A 27,849-nucleotide genomic window follows, 5' to 3' on the forward strand; every position below is an offset into this window, starting at 1 on the left:
CAACCTGATAACTTTTAAAAGGCTGGTTGGTGTTTTTTTTGCTCTGGCATCTGGCCCACAGCTATATGCTGCATAACTTTTAAGGATACTGTTGCTGCGTCCTCATATCATTGTTAATTACCAAAAACTCATAATAGTTTTGCAAACTATATGCAGTAAGCACTATCTTTGTACCTTGTTCTCTATACCATAGTTTCCTAATGTTTCAGAGTACTCTGAAAAAATGTCACTATCTAAATGGATCCTCATTAAACTTATGCTGCTTGCTTTGAATGCACACTGTTGCTAAAGGAACACAGTATTTTATAAACAAATACAGATGGCTGTTTATTTTTTGTACACTATGAATTGGGATGAATGTATCTGTTTAAAAGTATGGTCATGCAGTAGGCAACCAAAAGGTAAATCAAGGTAGCTGATGGCACTCTTTGTCGGCTGAAATCACAGGAATGACAATTATGTAGGTCACAAGAGCTGGGAAAATCAAAAAAGGCTGTCTTCTGTTTCTGGGTCTTTGAGGCATCTGCAAAAGGAACTGATGGGTGCTGTATTTTCAGTACTACTCAGGAGTGCAGCCACTGATTTCTTCGGTGGTGGTGGTTATATTCTGTAAAAACAGTTACCTACCTTTCATAACTGTTGTTCTTCAAGATGTGTTGCTCATGTTGATTCCATTTTAGGTGTGTGCATGCCCATATGCACAGTCGTTGGAGATTTTTGCCTTAGAGGTATCCGTAGGGTCGGCAGTGGCACCCTCTGGAGTACTGCGTCCATGAGTCGGTATTAGGCGCTGTCAGCCCTACATCCTCTCAGTTCCTTCATGCTGGCAACTCCAGTAGAGGGGCAGGAGGGCAGGTAATGTAATGGATATGAACAACACATCTTGAAGAACAACAGTTACAAAAGGAAGTAACCGTTTTTTCTTCTTTGAGTGACTGCTTATGTTGATTCCATTTAGGTGACTCACAAGCAATATCCCTGGAGGTGGGCTCAGAGTTCATGGTTATGTGGCTTGCAACACTGCTCTACGGAAGCCAGCATCATCTCGGGCCTGCTGGGTTAGTGCGTAATGAGATGTAAATGTGTAGATCAGTGGTTCCCAAATTTGTTCAGCCGCTTGTTCAGGGAAAGCCCCTGGAGGGCCGGGCCAGTTTGTTTACCTGCCGCGTCCACGGGTTCGGCTGATCGTGGCTCCCAGTGGCCGCGGTTCGCTGCTCCAAGCCAATGGGAGCGGCTGGAAGTGGCTGGCCATTACGTCCCTCGGCCTGCGCCGCTTCCAGTAGCTCCCATTGGCCTGGAACAGCAAACCGGGGCCAGTGGGAGCCACGATCAGCCGAACCTGCAGACACGGCAGGTAAACAAAACAGCCCGGCCCGCCAGGGGCTTTCCCTGCACAAGTGGCGGAACATGTTTGGGAACGACTGGTGTAGATAGACGACCAGGTATTGGCCCTGCAGATATCTTGAATAGGCACTTGGGCCAGGAAGGCCGCCAACGAGGCTTGCCCCCAGTCGAGGGGGAAGATACAATCACTGGTGGAGACACTTTCACCAGATCGTAGCAGCAACAGATGCAGGCAGTGATCCAGGGTGAAATTCTCTGAGCGGACACCGGACAACCTTACGTCCTGTCCGCCACCATGACGAACAACTGCGCTGACTTATGAAACAGCTTGGTCATGTTGATGTAAAAGGCAAGTGCTTTCCTGACATCCTGAAAGTGAAATTTGCACTCCTCCTTCGACTTATGAGGCTTTGGAAAGAAGACAGGTAAATATATGTCCTGGCTGGTATGAAACTGAAACTACCTTAGGCAGGAATGCTGGGTGTGGCCGCAGCTGGACCTAGTTCTTATAGAATACCATATAGGGTTGCTTCAAAGTAAGCACCCTGATATCAGAGACCCTGTGGACGTTATTGTGCCCAGGAAAGAAACCTTCCAGAAAGGAGGAGAAGGGAGCAGGAAGTCAGAGGCTCGAAGGGGGACCCATGAGCCATGACAGCATGAGATTCAGGTCCCAAGGAGGGATGGGGTCCGGTATGTGAGGGTAGAGATGCTCCAAACTTTTCAAAAAACGGACCATCACGTTGTGAGCAAAGATTGCCCTGCCCTGGAATGGAGGGTGGAAGGCTTAAATAGCAGCTAAATGGACTTAATTGAGGACAGGGATAAATCCTGGAGCTTGAGGTGCAGAAGATAGTCCAAGATTGCCTGCAGCGAGGCCTGTTGGGCCTTGATACCTGGTCCAAGACCCAGAACGTGAACCTTTTCCATTTGGCTAGGTAAGTCACCCTGGTAGAGGGCTTTCTGCTGCCCAACAAGACCTGCTGGACACGGGCTGAGCACTCCTGTTCTTCTGCATTCAGCCATGCAGCAGCCAGGATGTCAGGTGCAGCGCCGCCAGGTTCGGGTGCAGAAGACTGTTGTGGTTCTGGGACAGCAGATCCAGCGAGAGAGGCAGCTGCAGCAGAGCAGCCACCGAAAGGTCCAGCAGCGTGTGTAACTAGTGCTGGTGAGGCCAAGCTATCAGGATCACCTTTACCTTGTCCTGTTTGATCTTCATGAAGACTCTCTGGATTAAGGGCACCGGCGGGAAGGTGAACATCAGAGCCCCTGACACTGGGAGCAAAAAGGCATCGGACAGGGAGCCCCTATCCATCCCCTGAATCGAGCAGAACACATGGCACTTCCTGTTCTGGTGTGATACGAACAAGACCACCAGGGGAGTTCTCCACCTTTGGAAGATCACACTGACCGCCTCCAGATGGAGCGATCACTCATGGCGAGAAGAGAAGGTCCTGCTGAGGTGATCTGCTACCATGTTTCTGGCCCTGGGAAGGTGCCCAGCCACCAGATGAATGGCATGCTGCACACACAAGTCCCAAAGATGGAGAGCTTCTTAGCAAAGGGCCAACCTACTGACTCCACCATGCTTGTTGATATAAAACATTGCAGTGATAGTGTCCGTCAGGACCTGTACCACCTTGCTCCACAGGTGAGGCAGGAAAGCCTGGCAGGCCAAGCAAACCACGTTGAGCTCTTGGAGATTTATGTGGAGGGCCAGATCGTCCTGTGACCAGCGGCCTGTGTGCTGAGCTCACCCAGGTGGGCTCCCTAGACCAGGTCCAAGGCATCGGAGACCAGGGTCAGCGATGGGGATGGGGCCGTGAAAGGAACTCCCTCCAATACCAATCCGGCGTCCAACCAACATTCCAAGGACGACTGTATATGATCTGGCACCCAGACTACCCAGTCTAGATCATGCCTGTTGCTAATGTAGACTGAAGCGAACCACGATTACAGTTGCCAGAAATGGAGCCGGGCATGATGGACCATGAACGTACACCCTGCCATGTGGCCTAACAATCTCAGGCAGGTGTGAGTGGTGGTGAGCGGGTGGTCCCTTACATGAGAGATCAGGTTCAACATGGCTTGGAAACAAGCTTCTGGAAAGAAGGCTCTAACTTGCACGGAGTTGAACACTGCTTTATGAATTCTATCCATTGCACTGGTCTGAGGGTTGGCTTCTTTTCATTTATCAACAGGCCCAGATCGTGGCAGGTGGAACGTACCAGATCGAGGCTTCTTTGTACCTGATCCCGAGTTCTGCCCTTGATGAGCCAATCGTCGAGATACAGGTAACTTAACTCGATGCCTCAGTTAAGAGGTCACTGGAGCCATACGTTTTGTGAACACCAGCGGGGCCGATGAGAGTCCAAAGGGCAGGGCCATGAATTGGAAATGGTGCCAGCCCACCATAAAAAGGAGGAACCATCTGTGCCCTTGGAAGATGGAGATATGAAAATAAGCATCCTTCAAATCGAGGGCAGTGTACCAGTTTCCCGGATCCAGGGAGGGAATGATGGAAGCCAGGGAGACCATATGAAACTTAAACTTCTTGAGAGATTTTTTGAGGCGTCACAGGTCTTATGGGTCTTAGGCCTCCTTTTGCTTTTGGGATTAGGAAATAATGGGACTAGAACCCTTTCCCTCTCATTTCCAAACGGACTTCCTCTATTGCCCCTAGTTGCAGGAGATTCTTGACCTCCTGAACGAGGAGTTGCCCATGAGAAGGGTCCATGAAGCGGGACGCGGAAAGGGAGTGAGAGAGAGGGCAGCCAAGAATTGTAGGGTGTAGCCCAGAGATATAATTTTGAGCACCCAGTGGTCCGAGGTCATTCATGACCAGGCCATATGGTAAGGGTAGTTGAGAAAAAAGTAGGATGGATCCAGGAAGTTGACTGGAGTGTCACTCTTGAGTGCAGCCTCAAAACGAGTGCTTTTGGCCTTCATGGCCAGGCTGAGCAGGTGAGCGGGAGGTGGAAGGGTGGTAATGACTAAAACTCATGTCTCTGTCCCTTCTCCTAGCAGAGCCCTGCCAAGGCGGCTAAGGCCTTGGAGGTGGAGGCAGCCTGAATGGCTTCCTCGCCAATTGCGGCGTATGCAGGCCCAGTGAGCGGAGTGTGGCCCAAGAGTCCATAAGTCCATGCAGCTTCGCAACCATCTGCTCTGCAAAGAGTCCATGCCCATCAAACGGGAGGTCCTGGATGGAGGACTGGGACAGGCCTGCAGTTTGAAGCCAGGAACTGCATCTCATAACCACAGCTGATGCAACCACCCTGGCATCCGAATCGGCCGCGTCCCAGGCCATTTTGAAGGCGCATCTAGCCACTGCCATACCCTCCTCAAGTAGCGCCCCAAACTCTTTGTACAAGTCCTTGGGCAGGGAATCCTTGAACTTACGGAGGGAGTCCCACAGATTGAAGTTATATCTCTCCAATAAAGCCTGGTGGTTTGCTACCCTGAATTGAAGGCTGGATGTTTAATTAATCTTTCTTCTAAAAAGGTCCAGCCTCTTTGCTTCTTTATTTTTGGGGGGCAGAACTGGTTTGCCTGGCTGTCTTTCTCGGTGGTTGCAGAGACAACCAGCGACCCGGAGATGGGTGGCTGTACAAGTATTCAACCCTTTAGCCAGGATGAAATAGTTCTTTTCAGCCCGTTTGGAGGTGGGTGAAATGAGGACAGGGTCTCCCAGAGGGCTTCAGCTATTTTCAAGACCCCATCATGCATCGACAGTGCAACGCATGAGAGGGTTGTTTCTGAGAGCACATTAAACAAGGTGTCCAACTGCTCCTCCACCTCCAGGCCCAAGTCCAGACCACCTCATGGCCACCCTTCAGAGCAGGGCCTGATGCTCCTCAAAATCAACCAGTGGGCTGGTATGAGAGGGCCCTGCAACAATGACTGAACCACCAGGGGAGGGTCTGGGACATCATCCATCATGGGGGAAGGGGAGTTAGGGGTGGGCATTCGCTCCTGTGCTCCAGTGTCTGATTCTGCTCCATGCACCGAGCCCGGTGCTGTTGGTTGCTTCTCTGAAGTGGCAACCAATGAGTGACATGAAAAGGGCACTGGCAGAACCGGCACGTCCCACGCATTCCAGTAGGGCCACTGCACAGGCCACTGGCAGCACATAAGTCTGTGCGGTCTCAGGCACCCACTCAGGCTTGTGCTGCCTTGGTAAGGGACTGAAACTCCCTTTCTGGCCCGGAGGAATCCCCTTCCGGTGACCATGGTGGGGCCATCGAAGCCTGGGTTTGACAGCTAACTGTTGCCGTGGTTGAGCAGTGCCTCGAGTAGGAAGACTGGCGCTGAGAGCAGGGAAGATAGCTCCCGTAGTCTAGGTGACGGGGATCTACACTGCAGAGATGGTTGGCAGGAGGACAAACGGCGCTGGCCACATGGTGACCAACATCTCCCTCTGGGTGATCTGCACCAAGTAGGTGGAGACTGCGAGCACTGTGCCAGAAATTTAGGGTGTCTAACCGGAGACCTAGGCTGCAGAGACGGAGACCTCGGTCGTGAAGACAGGGAGCGCTGCCTCAGCTCCAGGGACCGGTGGTGTTCACTTGCCCTCATAGAGAGGGGTTTTTTCCCGGCTAGCTTGCCCTTATAGGGAGCCTTTGCTGGACCCAACGCCATGCGCAGTGTATGTGGTGCTGGGAGGGCTCTCTGCTCCCTAGATGCCAGGAGGACCTGAGAAGATGATGGCCTTGTCATGTGTTTGGGTCCCTTACTGCTCCCAGAAGTCAGTGGCGGATCCCTCGGTGGGCTAGGGGTTCCACTCAGAGAGGTACCCCCATGTGGCTCCAGGGTGGACGGATGGCCCAAATTGGGTCCTCTACCTGTTGCCCCTTGATTCTTTTTGCTTGGTGCTGGGAAGTCACATTTTTTCTATTGCTTCTTGGGCACCAGCAAAGGGGAGTGGTACTGGGTAGAGCCCTGTGTCGGGGGTGCACTACACACTGAGGCTGAAATGCTGGGTGTAGAGTCTGGCCAGGAGGGCTCGGTGTAGAGTCTGGACAGGCAGAGAGCAGCCTCCAGGAGGAGGGCCCTCAAATGGATATTGCGCTCCTTCTGTGTTTTCAGACAAAAGTTCTTACAGATGCGACACTTCTCCTTCACATGTGATTCCCCCAAGCACTGTAGGCAGCTGCTGTAGGGGTCACTACAGGCATAGGCCTGTTACAGGCAGAACAGGGCTTAAAACCCAGAGACGCACCTCACCTGGGGCAAAGCCTCTGCTGGGACTCTAAGTTACTAACTATGCTATTTAACAACTACTTACTAACTAACTACTGTAAAAAAAAACTATTTAAAAGATACTAAGAGTTTGAAGAAGGAGAGAACCACTAACCTCTTGCTAAGTAAGGGGAAAGACACTCCGACCAACCATCACAGGCAGTAACAAGGAACTGGGACGGCATAGGGCCTATATACCGATGCAGCACTGCCGACCCTACGGACACTGATAAGGCAAAAATCTCTTATGACAGTGCATGTGGGCACGCACACACCTAAAAAGGAATTGACATGAGCCAGCACTTGAAGAAGAAATTTTATTCCTCTACATATTTCAGAGTAGCAGCCGTGTTAGTCTGTATTCGCAAAAAGAAAAGGAGTACTTGTGGCACCTTAGAGACTAACAAATTTATTAGAGCATAAGCTTTCGTGAGCTACAGCTCACTTCATCGGATTATGCTCTAATAAATTTGTTAGTCTCTAAGGTGCCACAAGTACTCCTTTTCTTATTCCTCTACATAGTTTATAATTAAACAACAAACAAACAAACAAACAAACATTTAAAACAAAAGCATTATTCCAAATCAGCTAGTGTTTTGGGGAAAACCCCACTGAGCCTGGATTTTCCAGGTGGACTTAAATACACAGAAAAGAGGTTGCCTATTGCTCACTCTTGCTACTTTGCAGCCATTATGGACTCTAGCATTCCGATGAAGTGAGCTGTAGCTCACGAAAGCTTATGCTCAAATAAATTTATTAGTCTCTAAGGTGCCCCAGTACTCCTTTTCTTTTTGCAAATACAGATTAACACGGCTGCTACTCTGAAACCTAGCATTCCCTAGACTCTTACACAGTTACTTTTGAAAAGATTAAAAGGTTGGGGGATACACTGTATCACAACATGGCTCAACTATCTCAGTGGAATGGATATTTTTTCTTAATACCATTTATTTCCCAGATTTTTGAGGGTACAGCTGTTACATATGGGTATGTTCCATGAATATGAGGGATTTTATTCCCAAATGCTACTATTATTACCAATTCTATCATCACATGCTATACTGAAAACATCTCAAATCTAACATCATAAATAACCCCTACAAACTGTAGCACGCGCGCGTGCACACACACACACACACACACACACACACACAGTCTTATATGTGCTGCTGCTGATCCTCTGACTGTAATATTGGTAATGGCAATTACTGTAGAATGCACCACCTATAGGAGAAGTGCATAAAGCATATATGCTTCTGCTTGGGAAGCAAACCCACAGCCCTCTCTATCAGCTTCCACTGCTAAAAGTCCAATATGTAGAGTTTGCTATAATTTGCATGGTGTTCCATTTCTTTCTTTCTTTCTTTCTTTTTTCTACACCATCTCATTGTGAACCCTACCTGGATGAGCTAATCATTTTGTTATGTTTCTCAAAGTGGAGTTTCCCTACCATATGTAAGGGAAAAACCACAAGGAGGAACAAAATGTATCTCTAAGCATAGGTCTGCATCAACTTTAAGAACCTCTTCCTTGCCTTCAAGGTTCTGCCTATATCTCTGCTCTGATTTCAGACCATGTACCCTCTGCATCACCCTTCTTTGGTGCTTTCTCCGCTGCTGTCTCCAACATATGAAATAACTTCTGTTTCCTACCTACTTGCACCAGGCACCCACCATCTTCTCTCAATTCTCACTTATGCTACAAAGCCAACACACTCTAATCTACATCAGTATGACTGCTATCTTCCATTCTTTTTAAAAGTTTGTTAATACAGAGCCTTCTTCCAGATGCCCCAGTGCATTCTGGCTGACATATGTTGTCCATTTACACTGTAGTCCTTCTTGGGACAGGGGTCATATCTTTGTCCTATATAGTGCTCAGCAAGCAGCACCAGAACTTAACCAATAATAAACTTGTTTGCTCAAAAGGAAGTTGGTACTTGTTTTTCATCATAGAATAATAGAAGATTAGAGTTGAAAGAGACCTCAGGAGGTCATCTAGTCCAACCCCCTGCTCAAAGCAGGACCAACACCAACTAAATCATCCCAATCAGGGCTTTGTCAAGCCAAGCCTTAAAAACCTCTAAGGATGGAGATTCCACCCCCCCCCCACCCCCAGATAACCCATTTCAGTGCTTCACCATCCTCCTAGTGAAATAGTGTTTCCAAATATCCAACCTAGACCTCCCACACTGCAACTTGAGATCATTGCTCCTTGTTAGGTCATCTGCCACCACTGAGAACAGCCGAGCTCCATCCTCTTTGGAACCCCCCTTCAGGTAGTTGAAGGCTGCTATCAAATCTCCCCTCATTCTTCTCTTCTACAGACTAAATAATCCCAGTTCCCTCAGCCTCTCCTCGTAAGTCATGTGTCCCAGCTCCCTATCATTTTCATTGCCCTCTGCTGGACTCTCTCCAATTTGTCCACATTCCTTCTGTAGTGGGGGGACCAAAACTTTAAAAGTGTGACTTGGATCCACTAGCAAAACACAAAGGCCACTATGTGATATTTTATCTATGCAAAAGGATTTAAGCCCAGACAGCTTCTTAGAACCTGTCAGGCTTTGTTTCTCTTACTAGGGTCAAATCTAGATAATTTATACAATGCTGTAAATCCAGTTAATCTTTAAATATTCTGTAATTGAGAGGTGAGGGGGTAGTTTAAAGATGCCTTACCTAGTACTGGCTGTGTATGAAACTGCCCTCCTTCTGATTTATGTTTTTTCCCTCAAATGTTCTGCAAGATGCAAATAAACATTTTCTCCTGTTTAATGTAAATCAAAATGGAGTCCCTGACAGTGGAGTTGGAGCATTTTTTGGGCAGACACAAGCATAGTGTTTGGACCTCTGACCAAAGTATGGCAGATAGCATGGAGAAAGTAGCTGAATCTGCTAAGTCAAGAGCACACAGAATGTTCTCCCGCGCCATTCTTGAGGAGGGCCACCAGGAGATTAAAATGCCCTAAGGGATACAAGGCAGCCATTAGAGGAGCAAAAGAGATTTTGTTTCCAATACTACAACAAGACTCCTGTAGAATCCCTTACTTTATCCATCATGGTCTGCTCCAGACACTGTGGTTATGAGTGAAGTATAAATCCGTATATACAGTAGGAGCCTTTGACAATCTATTATCTAAAGAGCTCTGTATCACTTGTACTTCACTATGTTGAAAGGTTGGGGTTTTTTGGAGGGGGAGGGGAAGGGGGAGGGAGTGGTGGGGAAGGAATCAAAGAACATGATGATTACACTGAGTGCGGATCGTCAATAGCAATTGCACTAGCAATACAGATGTGTATTCAGACTGAGTCATTGGATAGCTAGACCAGGGATAAAGCTGATGACTTCCAAACAGACTACATCTCATTGCTCAGGGATGTAGACTCTTCCATTCAGCCTACAAATTTGCAGCCAAGTGCCAACAACAGATTGGCCTGTTCAAAAATGAAGAGCTCCTTTTGCTGCTTTGGAGATGATTATTAACAGTAAATATTTATATTATGATAGCTCCCAAAGGCCTCCATTAGTACTATTGTGCTAGGTGAGGAACAAACACAGAGACAAGACAGGTTTCAGAGTAGCAGCTTGTCACCATGAAAGGTTTTCCTCCTTCCCCCCCCTGCTGTTGGTGATGGCTTATCTTAAGTGATCACTCTCCTTACAGTGTGTATGATAAACCCATTGTTTCATGTTCTCTGTGTGTGTGTATATAAATCTCTCCTCTGTTTTTTCCACCAAATGCATCCGATGAAGTGAGCTGTAGCTCACGAAAGCTTATGCTCTAATAAATTTGTTAGTCTCTAAGGTGCCACAAGTACTCCTTTTCTAGAGACAAGACAATCTTTGAACAGAGCATTTGGTTTGGGGGAAGGGACAGCCGTGGCAACGAATACAGGAACGGCAATAGCAGAAGGGCTAGAATAATATAAATTAGCATTCAGTGCTAGAGGCATTGGTGACAGATTTGGACAGAAGTGGAAGATCTGATGACCATATCTGGCTGGTAGCACCTTGCAGGGTTCTCTTTAAAGCATATATATATATATTACATAGTCAATCAAGCACTATAGGTTTTTTCCCATCACACCTTCCTTAAAAAGAGTTGAGACACTTGCACTAGGATGTTACTAGGAAAGAAAAAATATGTTCTAAGCACAATGATCAGCATACAGGACGCAGACACACCCAAGTGATCTGGTATATATTCTTGATTTTTGCTATGGAAATGCTGACTTTGCATAAGTCACTTATGGCCAGATTTTCATTGGCTTCAATATAGCCACTGACAAGAGTAAATGCTACTCAACATGAGCAAGCGTTGCTGAATTGGGCCTTCATGTTTTTGTGCCTTAGTTTCCTTGTCTACAAAATGTAGATCTATAAAACTTGCCTATCTCAAATGCACAACATGAGGCTAAATTCATTAATGTTTGTACCACACAATGAGAATCAACAGATGGAAAGCACTAAAACATGCAAAATACATAATATACTTGTCATATGATACATATTTCTACTAAAGATGATTGAAAATGTTCTGACAAAAAGTTTTTCATCAGCAAATACTGATTTGTCAAAACAGAAATTATTGAGAGGATTATTATCAGTCTTGACAAATTTCCTGCTTCCTAAAATTTTTTAATAAAGTTCTTTTTTGAGGTTGAAATGACTTTTCATAAGCATGAACCAATTTCTGGTGAATAGGATTTGCTCTTTGACAAACTGAAAGAACTGCTGATACTTCATGGAAAGTTTTGAAGAATATTTTGATTAGAAACAATTTGTTTATATTTTATATTTCTCCCCCAACATTTTTTTAAACTAGGAATCTTTGCATGAAAAGAGAATCTTTATTTCTAAAGAGTACTTCAATTTCCATGATTTTTTCCTCACCCAAAAATCTTAATCTTCTGTTTGCAAGATCATAGACATCTCTACAGCAATTAATGGTGAAGTCAAAAGCAGAGGATTATGACTTTAGGTGAAGAAAAAACATCTGGAAGTGATGAAATCCTAGAAGACAATGATCCTGTTTTTCAAGAAAACATCAGAAGTAACAAATCAGGGGGAAAGAACAAAAACATGTACAAAATAGAATGCAATCTAAAGGAAACATCCAGAGTTTATTTTTAATATATTGTGCATTTGTCCCTAAAAATAGAGCTGTTAAACTCTAACCAGTTACACAGTAACTACAAACTGAAAAAGATAAAGCATTGGGTCTGAAGGAATAGGGTACAGTTGCAAAATGAATAGTAAATAGCCTTCATCAACAATATCGTATATTCACAACAGTTTATACTGTCCTCCAGTCACCCCACTCTGAAGTCATCAATGTACCAGGCTCTCACAACACTGCAATCTGCATTTGGTAGACATCTGTCCTCCAGGGGAGTTCTGCCTACACCGTTTTAAATTTCTTTGGGCAGGTTCCTTGAGGTTGAGGGAAGATTGTTCCCTGTTGGGCTGTATTCCCCTTCCATTGGCCACTGGGCAAGGCAGCATCTCTACCTTGCAAATAGGTTACCACCCTTTAGCACCTTGAGAATGATATTTCAATACATATCTTCCCAGGAATTACTTCTCCACATCCTCCTAACTCTATTTCAGGGATCGGCAATCTTTGGCACAAGACCCGTCGGGGTAAGCCCCCTGGCGGGCCGGACCAGGCTGTTTACCTGCCGTGTCCGCAGGTTCGACCAATCGCAGCTCCCACTGGCTGCAGTTCACCGCTCCAGGCCAATGGGGGCTGCAGAAAGCGGCAAGGGCCAAGGGATGTGCTGGCCACTGCTTCCCACAGCCGCCATTGGCCTGGAGCGGTGAACTGTGGCCAGTGGGAGCTGTGATTGGCCGAACCTGGGGATGTGGCAGGTAAACAAACCAGCCGGCCCGCCAGGGGGCTTACCCTGGCGGGCCATGTGCCAAAGGTTGCTGATCCCTGCTTTATTTAATATCTATATTCTTCACTTCTATTAATAAGGATGTAAAGAAATATTTTAAGATCCTACGACTTAGTTAAGAGACTTATCTAGCTTTACCCAGTTCAGACCCTACTAAATCAAACCCATTGCAGAAAAAATACTCCAAAATATAGAATTGGTGTGTTGGTTAGAATTAAAGGAAGACAATTTTCCCACTGCAACAGTATCAGAATTAGGTTTGTAGGCAGTGTTCCTTTTGCAAGTTTTCACTCTGGAAAGTTTATGTTTATGCAGCTATTTTTAAATTTGATTTGGCATGCCATTTTCGCAGAAAGCAGATTTATAACAGTCACATGTTGAAATTCCACCCTTAGAGCAAAATGGTGGGGTATTTTTCTTCACTGGTACAAATCTGAAGTTTTCAGAGAAATGTCATCATTTTTCCTATGAAATAAATTGTCTTGGTAATATAGGCTGTCTGCCTCCTCTTGTAACTGATATTGCAAAGAAATATCTACTGTGCTGTGATTATCACCTTTATTATTTACTATTTGTCCTGGACTTTAGCGCCTAGGAGCCAGACTCATGGACCAAGACTCCATTGTGCTAAGTGCTGTACAAACATAAAACAAAAAGTTCCAGTCCTAGAGAGTTTACAATGTTTAGAGGAAACCAGTGTTATGTTAATTACCTATAATATCTGTATGTCAGTGCATTATTGTTGAAAATAAAATGCAGAGGACAGCTTGCTTTCTTCAATAGCAGGTTTGAAGTGTGATCCCATCTCTAAATCTGTTTTTAAGATTCACTTTATAATGCTTAATATTTCATATAAAAATCATCACAATAATATTAATAAACTGACTACAAACTGTTTTATTCCCAGAAAAGTCTGCTAGGGCAAGTACTTTCCTAACAGTGACTGGACCTTAGAGAGATTTCTAAAATGAAGGATCTGTAATAATCCTGTAAGAGCTCATGAAATAGGGACTAATTTCCATCTAATAGAGTAAATAGTCCAATCTATCCATTAATCACGGAAATTAAAGTTAAATGGAAGAATGAATACATGAGGGCACATATATTAAGAAGAAAAAGATATGGTCAAATGCTCAGAAAATATTGATTTCTCCATTGCTGAGGTTCCTCTAAAACAAGAATCTTAAGAGGTCAGGTTCTCACCTGATGGGAAACACAAGAGGTGTTACATTTGCAGAAACAGCTGGGAAAATTCATTCAGACTATGTTCTACCTTCTGAAACTCAAGAAATTTTTGTCTGATACCTGTCAAGACTCTCCTTGTTTCTAGCAGTGTGATCAATGATCCCAGCCTCCAGAGCTCATGGGCCCCAGCCTTCATTTTTCATAATTCATTTGGAGGTATATGTCTCAGTACTTGTGATAGTGATTTTAAGAATATGAAAGTGTCTGAGTGTTCCTTTCTGACACTTGCTCAGACTGAGTAGCTGCACTGGCTAATGCTTCTGTAATGGAGAATGTCTAGAACACGTCTAGCCTACTGAACTTTTGACTAAATTTAATTTGTGCTAGATATCAAACTGATGGGTGCATTATAAATGCCTAGATGGATTGACTGTTCTTCTCTTTTGCATTCTGAGACAAATTAAAGGGTATCTTTTCAGCATGTAGCATTTTTCTGCATGTTGTCTGATATTTGTATTTACCTATACAAAAATGTAACAAAATTATAAAAAAGCAGCAACTTGTGTTTTTGGACTTGAAAATTAAATTTCTAACAGAAATAAGGAAGTTCAAATCTAACTGTTTGGGGCAGGGATTTTCTTTGTGTATTGCAGAGAGATCTGCACACTACACTGTTGGAGGTAAACACTAATAGTACCTAGCATAGAGATGTCTCTTTAAACATAATCTTTCTTTTCATATTTTGGTGATACAATGTTAAATTCTTCTTTGAACTGATTTAGTTTACTGGCAGTGAATTAACTATGGAACACATGGAAAATATGGAAAAGAATCTAATGTAAACATGAAATGCTACTGTACATTTCTTAAGCATACCTTACTTATAAAGGCAATCTTTTTTATTATTATCTAAAAACCCACTGACAATTTAGTGGTGATGAATGCAACATATTTTATTTTGTATTTGAAAAATTTACTTTCAAAAGAAGCAGATGTGTGCCAGCACATCTGGAAACCACTTTTAATTCCACTGTACTCAAGTAGGAAAGCAGTAGCTTGTGCCCATAGTGAAGCTTTTATATCTGACCACACAAATGCTAGCAACCACCTGTGCTTTACTCTGAGTTGCATTATAGAATATATCACATTACTACTCTATTATTCCAGAACTACATATAAAGTTGTTATGTGATTAAGCTGCAGCAAGTGTGGTCTTAAAAAAGGCCTTTCCTCAACGAAAAAAAGTAATAAACTTGATTGCAGTTAAGGTACTTACCACTGAGGATATCACAATAAGTGTGTGTCTAAAATTGTCTTGTCTGGCTCTGAAAATCATAAAGATATACATTAAAAATTATGTTTATTAGTCTGCAGAGCAGAATTTAGTAAATTCATTTATTTCTTCAAATTAAATGAATTGTATGGGGTTTTATTTTGGTTTGGTTTCTGTTTGGATTTTTTTACGTTTTATTTCAGACTTTTAGTGTCATAATCATACTTCATCCTGCATTTGTAGTCAAACTCTATGACTACAAAAGACAATTAAAACTCTAATATGCCAGCACAATATTTCAATTCAGTCAAAAATATTTCATAAACTGCAAATATCTTGATCTTATGGTAATCTGGGTCTTTTTGGTTTACAAGGGAAAAGTAAATGTTTTGCTTGTTTACATCCCCATCATTCATTTTTGACAAAGGATGAAGTTCCATATTTGTACATTATTTTTACATTCCTTTTTTCAATATCACTCAGAATTCTTAGTGTGTCTAAGGTGGACATGCAAACATCTGTATGTACCATCTGGGAGGGGAGACAGTGATTACTTGTAATGTATTTAACTCTGATACAGGAATCCCTGATTCTCCAAGGACACATCAGTCAGAAATGGACACTCGTATGTACAATTTTTCCAAATAGGTTTTTTTCTCCCTCAAAAAAGTATAAAAAACAGTAATCCTTGAACATAATGATACAGCCAAACAAACTACCATATTTTAGTATAAATTTCTATGGTTATTTTCATAACATTCATTTAACTAAGAACAGAGCTATAAATGTCACATCAGCACACTTTCATCTGCTTATCAGTTAATATGTTTGGAGAAAAAAGATTTCACAATATCATAAAAGTAAAAACACATTCACCTGACTAATATTTTCACCCACATTTCAGAAATTAAATTTTACGGGATTATATGAAGCCACAGAGAATTCCTCTTGGGACCAAATCCTGAATAACTTCACTATGTGCTGTCAAGAGCCCTAAGGTTTGGAATGAATTATTCTTCTCTCCCTTCCAGACTGAGAAACAGTGGAGCTGATTCCTGGATACTTACTACCTCAGCCACTACACTCTCTTTCTCTGTGGAGGAATTACTAATGGATCCACAAATCTATTTGGCCTCTCTCCTACCCTCCCATCACCAAAATCCCCCCATGACCATGCACAGTAGCACCTAGAAGGCATGCATTCCCTGCACAGGCTGTCCAAATTCTGCTGCCTCCCACCACATAGCAGCATTGGTTCTGCTGCATCCAAGGTTCTCAATATCTGCTGGGAAAGGAGGGCAAGAATTGTCCATTAATCTATCTTCTTCATACTTCCAAGGCTTGTGAGCCACACTTATGCATATTGGCATCCCTTTACAAATGCACCCAAGTACTATATATTCAATAATAGTACAACGCTGGATGGGTTGCTGTATAGAACATGCACTGGGCCACACAGCTAGCCCTTTGCAAGAAATATTTTGAATATCCTTGGGGAATTAAGAAGGTTAACAGGCCACAATCACATTGTTATAAAATTATAACCTGGTTTCACAGTCTTAACATACTGGATGTCCATGTGAAGGAGAGAGAATACTCTTTCTCCTATTCCCTAATCTACGGTAACTGTTTTACAGTGTTAAAAATATTTTCATTTTTGTGAATCACACAAAACTAAAAATGTAAAAGGACTACTGTCTACTTGGAAAAACAGGCACACTTCATACATATCTTGTAAAATGTATTGCAAACTAGATAAATTCATAAGGCATACAAACCCCGTCGAGCATTCAATAGTGCTCAACTATTATTCAAAAATAAGTTTATTTTGTATATTCATTTTATCATTTGCATCTTAGGAACCGCTTGAAATCAACTTTATTGGGAAAAAAGGTGTTTTTAATTATCCAAACAGTGGATCTGGGCATTTAAATCTGATTAATCCTGGAAATATTTTATCAGATGTAGCTTTTAAAGTGAGAATGTGTTAGCACATACTTAACCAGCTGGCACACCAACATAAATAAATTGGAAATAGTGACACTGCTTTATCTAATCAAAGCAAGGTCATGGGAGTAAGTTTAGAAACAAAAGAATGCAAACTGGCTGGGAAAAAAAGCTGTTAGATGCTACCTCTTTACACAAAATTTGGAGCTGATTCCACCACCCTTCCTAACTTTACCACCATCTTCTACAAGTCAGGCCAGTGAAGACAATGGGGTTGTTTGTAGAAGATGGTACTACAATCAGGAACCAAGTGAAATCTCCAGAATCATATCTTTAGTTTTTAAATGAGATAGATGCTGATTCTGTTTCAAGCAAAGAGACACTTAAGCAGGGGAGTTGGAAAATTACGCTCCACCACAAATGGTTAAGCAGTCATGGAAAGAAAGAAAAATGTGCACCCTACAAAGGCTTGCTCACCATGGGTACGATCCAAAGCCCTGTGAAGTCAACGCGCTTCTTTCCAGTGATTACAATGAGCTTTAGCTCAAGACCCAGGTGTTCACATTTCCTCAACTGCCATACTCACTAGCATTGCTAACAGGAGAATAGCATGATAAGGGATGTATCTGGGAATGAGATGAACAGTGCCTTAGAAGAAATGGGATTTTTACGAGATGCTGAGCCATGAACATTTTAAAATACAGATATGAATTCATTCTACCATAATTCACAGTATTGCAGATAACAGCCTGGTGGTGGAGTAAAGAGCAAGCAAACACTCCCATGGACACACTGCCCACTCATTTCAGACTGTAGATTTGATGGGATTTATTAGGGCAATTCCCCTTGAACCCATTAGCCTTGTAGTGTGCATGCACATACGTTCACATGGGGCTTGTCCACTCAGTTACTTCCAAAGTAGTAAACTGGAATCTGAATTGTGGCTGGTGACTGGTGAAGAACATGGTGCATGAAGGGAAAAGAGAGCATAGCCACCTGGCCAGAAAGGCCTCCCACACCTAGAAACTACTGAATATCTGGGTGATTGTTGTGTGCAGAATGCAGAGTTGACATTGGAATTACTACCAGGAACAGGGGTTTTCTGGGTCATATTAGTATAGCATGGCCATTTTAAGAAGGGCAGGGTTAAATCCTTGTCCATTTTTTCCCTTAGAGAACTGGTTGCAGATATTTAAAAAGGCTACGTAATTCTATTGATCCTTCTTGGGATATTTGACAAACCTAATATCATATATCATTGTTCTCAATTAAAAACAATATTTGGATACAGTAATTATTTAATAACCAATCAGAATATGGTGTTGTTATACCAACAATTTGTCAAGTAAAACAAACTTTGTAAACTTTTGAGAGTCTGCTGCAGAAAGAACAGAGAAGGGAATATAATCAAGAACTATTTTGTCTGCATGTAGTCTCTGTGCAAACTCATGCATTTTTATTCAGACCCTCAAATCACTGCACAGGAAAAAAAATATAATAAGAAAGCGCACACAACATGCTAATAAAGTAAATTACACCACTGTGCACTACAAGTAGTCTGCATGCTTGTATTCCCCTTGCATAAGAATACACAGCAATCATACTACTCTTATATAATACTAAAAGTCTGAAGATAAAAAATAAATAAAATAATTTCATGTTAAATTGGGATTTCTCGTCATTTACTGTACTTTTTATCGCTGAACTGACAACATATTACCATTAGCACCTTATAACAAAACTAACATTTTAATTTAGCACATCATCTTCTTTTTTCTCTAACCCATGAAGTTTGGAGTCTGGTATGTACTCCTCTTATCTAACTCTGTTACTTTAGAATCTAAGAGTGCACTGTATACATTAATCTTTCATGGCAGAGTTCACTGAAGTTCTGCCAAAATTCAATAATTATGTTCTATCCAGTGTAGCAATTTATTTATCTCATTGCTGGAATTTAGACCATATAGAACAAAGTGCTCAGTTTATATGAATGAAATGCCTTTAACAAAATCCTCTGTTTCATTTCTCAAGTTTTAAAAATGAGGGTGCAAATTACTGAGGGATAAAGCTGTCTTTTAAATGTTGTTTGTTAGCCTGATGAATTGAACATACTTTGTTATCTGTTTATTTGATTTTTTAAGGAGGGGAAAAAGTACTTTACATATTCTTACACATTGGAAAAAAATTACAAATAATGTCCTGTCACTTCATTATTGGCAAAATCCTCAAGCATTAATGTGTCATGGTTAACAGTGCAAACTACAAAACAAAACTGTAATATTTTGAATGAGGACCAATTATTTTATTAAGTTAAAATCAGCAATTAGAAGTTCAGCGGTTCTATAGAGTAAAATCAAAGATGAAAAAATAGAGTAAACTTCAATTCTACAATTCTTCAGATTAATGATACCTTCATAAACAGACAAAACCAAAAGTTAAACTATGCCAATTAGGATGTTAAAATAACACCATTTCAGAGAGTTGTAAAAATCACTTGATGGGGAATATTTAGTATGCTCTACTTTTGAGTCTCTCCGGGAAAGTTAACAAACCAGGTCATGTACCAACCTGGCTGTACTGAAGAAATATTCATTTGTTGTTTCAGGATTTAGAGAGAGGAAATAATATTATTTACTGATTTAGCCAGTATTTTTTTGATGAAGCAAAATACTAACTATCATGTCAGTTACTTTTGTGAACTTTACAGTACTCTAAAATTAAATTTATACTGTCTTTAGTTTCTTTGCAAACTCTCCTTTACTTTAGACACTGTAAAATCTCTGAACTTAGTGCTTATCACAATAGAGAACTTGACTTTGGATTTACAAAATGGCTCATGAAGTTTTTAGAGCAGTACTTGCTATGATTTATAACTTAGGCCTCTCCCTTACCCCCATAAGATTTGAAACTCTACAAGCGATGCACAAAATATTGATAGCCAGTGCTCACTTTTTGTACTGAAAACCTTGCTTTAAAATGTAGTTTGGCAATGAATAGGATAGAAATGGGAGGGGGGAAGGGGGTTAAATCAACTGTATCTAATTTAGAGACACAAGCAAAAATTATTTTTATATATTGGATACAAGATTTATTTCCCCCACTCCCAAATGCTACTGTGACATTTCCTTTTATGCACTATATTGTCATTTTTCGGCAATACTTCAGAGTAAATCAGGATTCAGCTGCAATTACCCCTTGAAAACCCACAAATAAAACCTTCACTAAAATCTATTAGGTCTTACACATTTTGTGCTGTTTCAGAAACACGGTCAATCCATTATTTCAATGTATTTTTAATCTTGTCAGCTTTCACCTCTGCAAACGCCATGTGTTACAATTCAATTGTTAGGGAAGAATGTACAGTATCATAATTCAGTCCACAACAACACAATAATGAACGAACACTTTTCTACACAAATTAATATGAATTTTCAGACCCTGAAGGTTTCTTAAAGCTTCTCAAGTTGTTCCAGGTGCTTTTCACTAAATCTAGTTACATCTTGCATTGTGGAATAATAAAGGAAAAAAACAATACACTTTACAGAAAATGTATGTATGTTTAAAAAAGAAATACACAATGCGTACAAAGCCCATTCTAAGTGCAGGTGCTATTGCAAAAGGGAGCAGAGTAGTGTGGTGATGAAAGCCTTGTTTCTTACTGATGCTGCTTATTAAACATGACTTTGCTTATAAGTTAAGGGAAAAACAGTTTAAAATATAAGAGGAAACAAGCAATTAAAAGGCTAAAACCACAAGTACTGCTAAGTAAAATAAAATCTTTACAAAAATCTTGTTTCATATATTCCCTTTACATCGAGTAGACACTGAAATCTGCCTTCAGTACTGGTGCAAGCTATACAGTATGTAACAGGAGGTCCTTAGTTTCCAGTTACTGTACTTCATTGTTGGAAACAGATTTAACTCACAAAACATTCAAGTGTACAATAGTGAAGTATTAATTTACAGGGCCAAATTTATTTAGATAATATAAAAAATGAATAAGTGCATATAAAATACAGTGACAATCTCTACAAATTTTTGCTCTTTGAAAAGACTGAAATGTCAAATTTCTCAGTTCTTTATTAATGTTGAAAGTAACTCTCCTGTTCCGTTTTTAATAATAAAGGACACACAGCTGTTGCACACTATTCCAGAAAGCTTCATAGCCAGATTTTTTTTTCAATTTAGGATAAATTCAAAGGTTTCTGTTATTTTTTAAAAATTATTACATTCTGCCGAGATCTGACTAGTTATATTAAAAAGGTTAACTTTTCCTGTGTGCACAAAGAAACTTCTAGAATATTTAATTACTTACTGTTCATTGAGTATTACTTACTGAGATTAACCGTTAAAAGAATTAATCTGCTACTTATCCAGGAGTGTTTTAAACAACCCTTAGCACTGTATACTGTTTAAATCAGATAAAATTAGCCTGTTTCGATATGCTGAAAAAAAGATATACATATAAAAGACAAGCTTTCTTCCTTACGACTTAGCTCATTGTAACCTATTTTTGGTGGCAAGTAAGCAAAGGAAATTTAGAATGATAATAGCAACAATTTGGTACATTAGGAAAAACCAGAAAGAAAATGAATGTGTCAGATATACTGTACAAAGTCATTTTGACATGCCTACGCAACCGGTTGTAGCAGCTTTCACAAATGATTCCTAATCACAAAAAAATGCTCCAGGATCTTTTAGAGAAAGCTTGCTGTTGGGAAGTTGATTTTGGCGAGGTGCCAAAATCATGTGCACAAGGGGCCCTCATTACCAATTCATGGCAGCCTTCAGCACTGACAAAAAAATGTGACCCAACAGGCTAAAGCAAGGACTAAAATTAAAAATTATGAGACAAAGACAACTTACTTAATATTCCTTCCATAGCCACATTGAACTTTTTCGTAATTAAACCCTCATTAGTTTAAACAGTTTTCAACTACTTTTAAATAATTGTGCCGGCATTCTTTAAAAGTTGAAAGCTTTCCCTGTAAATTCACTCAATCTGCTGCACTTTTAAAAGTATTTTTGTGTGCTCACAGAACTTTCATTTTAAGTGTCTACTAAAAACTCTCTAAAGTAGGAGTAGCGTGCCCATATAGATTTAATTTGTATAAATGGTAAATAGACAATTACAACATTTCAACAGCTTCAAAATCATGGGTGGAGCGGTGAGGGGGGAAGGACTTAATATATAAGAGTAGCTATTTCCCAAATGTTAAAAAAGATAATCAAACTGTTCATGCAAGTTGCAGACATTAAGCATTTACAAATAACAGAGCTGCACAACTTTCCCATAAAAGCAGATTTGACACACAGTCTTACCTAGATGTCGTCTGGCTTTTCTGTGGATCAAAAAGTTTCCTGCCTAGAGCACACAGATATTCTTTCCCAAACCATAAAGGCCCCTTTGATTAATCCAGCACTGTAACAGGCTGCTTTCTACGCCACAGGGAAAGCAGGATACGTCAGCTTTCAAGAGAAAAAATATTCTTAATACACAATTAGCAGCAGATTGTATAATAGTGAATTTATCTTAAAGAGGGGGAAAAGGCATTTTTTTAAAAAAAAGCAAAGAGGGGTGTGGTCAGATGTTAGGGGCTATCCCTGAGAAAAGGGGTCTAGGCTGCATTAGTACCCATATACTAGCAGAAGCAAACTGGGAAAGGAGCCAGTGGAATGACTTTGTTTGACCCAGCTGCCAATCTCTCCTGAAGCCGTGCGCCAGACTAAACACTGACACTATTTTAACTCAAATCAGGCTGCAGCAGCTGTTGGCTTTCCGGCTCTGAGCTATGCACCATGGCCCTGATGACTCTGCCCAGCCCATATGATAGAGCTAGGGTTGTACTGCTAAAATATGTTCCATGTTTGGATTTGTCACATAGGAGCAATTTTAACACCCTTTGCTCCCCTGGAGTGAAATAAAAATGAGATTATAGACCTGTATAAACTCAGCGTTTCAATTCAAGTAAAGAGGAGAAGTGACCATTTAGGACAAAAGAGGACTGGAACATGATTCCAAAATCCAACTGGCACCCAAGATGTTTTTCTGACTTAGCACGGATTCTAAAACTTATCAAGCATCAAAAACAACACATCTCTTTTCCCTTTTTCACTAGTTCTTCTACTTAATCTGTATTTTTGTAACAGTTCTTAAATATTGTATAGGCACCCCTCCCCCACAAATACTATACATATATGTGTTGTGTATGTAGGCATATATATACCCATACACACACACACACACAGGTCCAGATTCTGTTCTCAGTTACACTGGTGCAACCCCAGAATTACTCCACTGCAACCAGTGGAGTTATTCCAATTTGCACCATCATAAATGAGATTAGAACTTGACTTATCCATTTACATATAACATTCATATGTGAAAAGTAAGATCATTAAAAGAAAATATAAGCCTCTATCAGCTATAGGTTTGGTGCATGGAAGCTGACACATCATATTATGTAACCAGTGCAAAAAGAAACATTCAGATCTTGTGAGTATCTGAAGTGGAACACAAACATACCTAAAATTCAACAGGGGCACTGAGAAACATCCCTTCTGAACTATATAGTATCCGATTATATAGCAAAAGTTGAACAAAGTATCTTCTATTAGAATTTTGGTGCACTTCCACCCAAACTGTCAAATGGTGCCATAGCTGCAGAGTTCTCTCTACCCCCACCCTGCCCTAGAAAGCTCATTGGCTTCTCCCACACTCACTGCAACCCTGTCCCACAGCCTTGCCTCCCCAGATGGTGTGAAACAAATGTTGAAGTACACTAATCCAAAGCAAAAAAGTAGACTATAGTAGAGAATAATTGGTGTGCTGACATCTTCAATGGGCACAGTTCTGTCTAATTATCAAATTAGGACTATAGGAGCACTCCTTTTTTCTTTAAATATATTTTATTTAGGTTTTCACAGAGAAAATCATATCACAAAGCTGAACATACAGTATGCACTGCAGAGTGCAACAATGTCAGTGTTGCAATCGTTGTGACTTTACTGCAAGCCTCACAATATTTAGTGCTTCCTTTAAGCCCTGGCTCCTGAAATCAAGTGAGAATCTCAGGTTTTTTGTTTTTGTTTTTTTTTAAGGAAAGCCCTCATGGTTGCAGGGAAAAAAAACCCTTGAAAATATGAACTGAGTGCATCGTAGAGAGCTAAAAAAACCCCAAACCAAGCAACAAACCAACCAAAACGCAGAAGACATATAAAAAGACCCCACGACTCACTGGAGGCTTTGGTGTTATTTTTTAAACAAAAATCATGATTTTTAAGACACTCTCATGATTTCTGGTGCCTGACTCATGATTTCTGAATGTTTGGGATTGACAGGGATCATAGAATCATAGAATATTAGGGTTGGAAGAGACCTCAGGAGGTCATCTAGTCCAATCCCCGCTCAAAGCAGGACCAACACCCACTAAATTATCCCAAACAGGGCTTTGTCAAGCCAAGCCTTAAAAACCTCTAAGGATGGAGATTCCACCACCTCGCTAGGTAACCCATTCCAGTGCTTCACCATCTTCCTAGTGAAATAGTGTTCCTGAATATCCAACCTAGACCTCCCTCACTGCAATTTGAGACTATTGATCCTCGTTCAGTCATCTGCCACCACTGAGAATAGCCGAGCTCCATCTTCTTTGGAATCCCACTTCAGGTAGTTGAAGGCCGCTATCAAATCTCCCCCCACTCTTCTCTTCTGTAGACTAAATAACCCCAGTTCCCTCAGCTTTCCTCATAAGTCATGTGCCCCAGCCCCTGACTTGCTCCAATTTGTCCACATCCCTTCTGTAGTGGGGGGACCAAAACTGGATGCAATACTCCAGGTGTGGCCTTAAGAGAGCCTAGTTGATGGGAATAATCACTTCCCTTGATCTGCTGGCAATGCTCCTACAGTACTAATACAGCCCAATATGCCCTTAGCCTTCTTGGCAACAAGGGCACACTGCTGACTCATATCCAGCTTCTCATCCACTGTAATCCCCAGGTCCTTTTCTGCAGAACTGCTGCTTAGCCAGTCGGTCCCCAGCCTGTAGCGGTGCATCGGATTCTTCCTTCCTAAGTGGAGAACTCTGCACTTGTCCTTGTTGAACCTCATCAGATTTCTTTTGCCCCAATCCTCCAATTTGTCTAGGTCACTCTGGACCCTATCCCTACCCTCCAGCATGTCTACCTCTCCCTTAGTGTCATCTGCAAACTTGCTGAGGGTGCAATTCATCCCATCATCCAGATCATTAATGAAGATGTTGAACAAAACCAGCCCCAGGTCGACCTCTGGGGCACTCCGCTTGATACCGGCTGCCAACTAGACATCGAGCGTTGATCACTACTCATTGAGCCCGACAATCTAGCCAGCTTTCTAAGATGGATATGTTAAAGCCAATGTATGCCCCAAACAGTCATAATAAATGATCATAATGGTGATAGCTCACTTTGTTGACTGGGCTGGATAAGTCTGATACTGAGAGATACTCAGCATCCCCAACACTCACTAAAACCAGTGGAAATCATTGGTGCCGAGCACCCATCAGTATCGTATCAGGAAACATATGCATCAAAATACAATTTCAGATATTATGGTGGCCCAACAAAGATCTGCAGATATTGTGGATCAATAAAGTTTTTGAACAAAACATATATTGATCTCCATGATGAAAGTTATGCAAGGGAGTTTAGAGAGGGGATGTGAGAGCCTGATACACCTGATTAACATTCTCTAAACTTAGGCCAATAAACAGCCCATTCCCCTTCCCCAAACAAAACAAAACACAAAAGGCTGCAGGAGTAAAAAAGAGAATGCAGTCAGAGGTCCAGCAGCAGAGTGGGGGCTATCCAGTTTATTGCACTGAATGCAGCATATGTAATTGCCTCCCTTGTGGGCAGGTGGCATATGTGTGGATTCGGTGCAAGCAGCTCATGGCTCTCAGAAACTGAGTACAGGCTCTGGAGACAAGAAAGGCTGAACCAGAGGAGCTAAAGACAACAGAGAGGTACTTATATGAGACTTTCCAGGACACAGTAGAGTGGTCCCACCCCGAGTCTGATTCCCTCTGTGCTATTGAGGAAGATGAAAGTCTCAGGGAAGGAGTACATCAGAGTGGAGTGGAGGGAAAAAATCCTATAGTTGGGACCCTCCTTCCAGATGAAGTCATGGTATCTTCTTGCACTGAGAATACCTCTCCGGGGAAAGTAATCCCAGTTATTAGGAAGATACAGGTAATAGTAATAGGGGATCTGATCATTAGAAATATAGATAGCTGGGTTTGTGTTGACCGGGAGAATTGGTAAATTGCCTACTGGGTGCAAAGGTTGCAGATCTTGAGACATCTTGACAGGCTTTTGTGCAGTCATGGGGAGGAGCCAGTGGTTGTGGTACACATAAGTCCCAATGACATTAGGAAATATAAGTGTGAGGTCCTGGAGGTCAAATTTAGGCTGTTAGGTAAGAGATTGAAGTCAAAGACCTCAATGGTAGCAGTCTCTGAAATGCTTCAAGTTCCATGCACAGTCCCAGTTAGACAGGCAGAACTGCAAGGTCTCAATGCGTGGATGAGACGATGGTATAGGGAGGCGGGGTACAGGTTTCGTAGGAACCGGGGGATCTTTTGGAAAGGAGGAGCCTATACAGGAAGGATGGGCTCCACCTAAACCAAAATGGAACCAGATTACTAGCATGTAAAATTTTAAAGCTGTAGAGGAGTTTTTAAATTAAGTATTATTTAAACACAATAATACTTAATTTCAGAAAGGGGGGACTACGCAATAAATGAGGATGTTAGTTAAATGGAGATTAAAAGGTACAGTCTCAAAAGTGAAATGCCTGCAAGCTGGATGGATTTTTTAAAAAAATACTATAGGACAACAAAATAAAAGTTGGTGAGAGACAAAAAATCATCCTTTAAAAATTGGAAATTAAATCTTACTGAGGAAAATAGAGAGGGGCATAAACTCTTCTAAGTCAAGTGTAAAAGTATAATTAGGCAGGCTAAAAAAGAGTTTGAAAAGTAACTAGCAAAGCACGTGAAAACTAACAGTATTTTTTTAAGTACATCAAAAGCAGGACAACTGCCAAACAATTGGGGGGTGGGGAGGTCACTTGATGATTGAGGTGCTACAGAAGCACTCAAAACCATTGAGGAAAAGCTAAATGAATTCTTTGCATTGGTCTTCACTGCAGAAGACGTGAGGGAGATTTCCATACCTGAACCATTGTTTTAAGTGAAAAATCTGAGGAAATGTCCCAGATTGAAGGGTCAGTAGAGGTGGTTTTGGAACAAATTGATAAATTAAACAGGAATAAATTGCCAGGACCACACGGTATTCACCCAAGAGTTATAAAGGAACTCTAATATGAAATTGCAGAAATACTAACTGTGGTAGGTAACTTATCACTAAGATCAGCTTCTGGACCATAGGATTGGAGGACAGCTAATGTGATGCCAATTTTTTAAAAAGTCCCCAGAGGCAAGCCTTCCAATTACAGGCCAGTAAGCCTAACTGCCGTATGAGGCAAATTGGTTGAAACTATAGTAAAGAACAGAATTATCAGATACATAGATGAACATAGAAATCATAGGACTGGAAGGGACACTGAGAGGTCATCTAGTCCAGTCCCCTGAACTCATGGCAGGACTAAGTATTATATGTACCATTCCTGACAAGTGTTTGTCTAACCTGCTCTTAAAAATCTCCAATGATGGAGGTTCCACAACCTCCCTAGGCTATTTATTCCAGTGCTTAACCACCCTGACAGTTAGGAAGTTTTTCCTAATGTCCAACCTAAGCCTCCCTTGCGGCAATTTAAGCTCATTGCTTCTTGTCCTATCCTCAGAGGTTAAGAGGAACAATTCTTCTCCCTCTTCCTTGTAACAACCTTTTATGTATTTGAAAACTGGTTTTCATGTCCCCTCCTAGACGTCTCTTTCACAGACTAAACAAACCCATTTTTTTTCAACT

The 27,849-nt window shown here is 41.5% G+C and overlaps 1 long non-coding RNA gene across 4 annotated transcripts in view; it reads right to left on the bottom strand.

The window, feature by feature from the left end:
• Nucleotides 1–27,849, bottom strand: part of LOC119844466 — a 323,486-nt gene that overhangs the window by 110,602 nt on the left and 185,035 nt on the right. For 3 of the 4 annotated variants that reach the window (XR_006279402.1, XR_006279403.1, XR_006279404.1), the window contains exon 6: nt 14,941–14,989. The exons of the other annotated variant lie outside the window; for it this stretch is intronic. This is a non-coding gene — a long non-coding RNA (uncharacterized LOC119844466). The remainder of the gene's footprint in view (nt 1–14,940; nt 14,990–27,849) is intronic. 4 annotated transcript variants of the gene reach the window in all.

The sequence above is a fragment of the Dermochelys coriacea genome, chromosome 1, assembly GCF_009764565.3.
Source record: "Dermochelys coriacea isolate rDerCor1 chromosome 1, rDerCor1.pri.v4, whole genome shotgun sequence".
Lineage (NCBI taxonomy): Eukaryota > Metazoa > Chordata > Testudines > Dermochelyidae > Dermochelys > Dermochelys coriacea.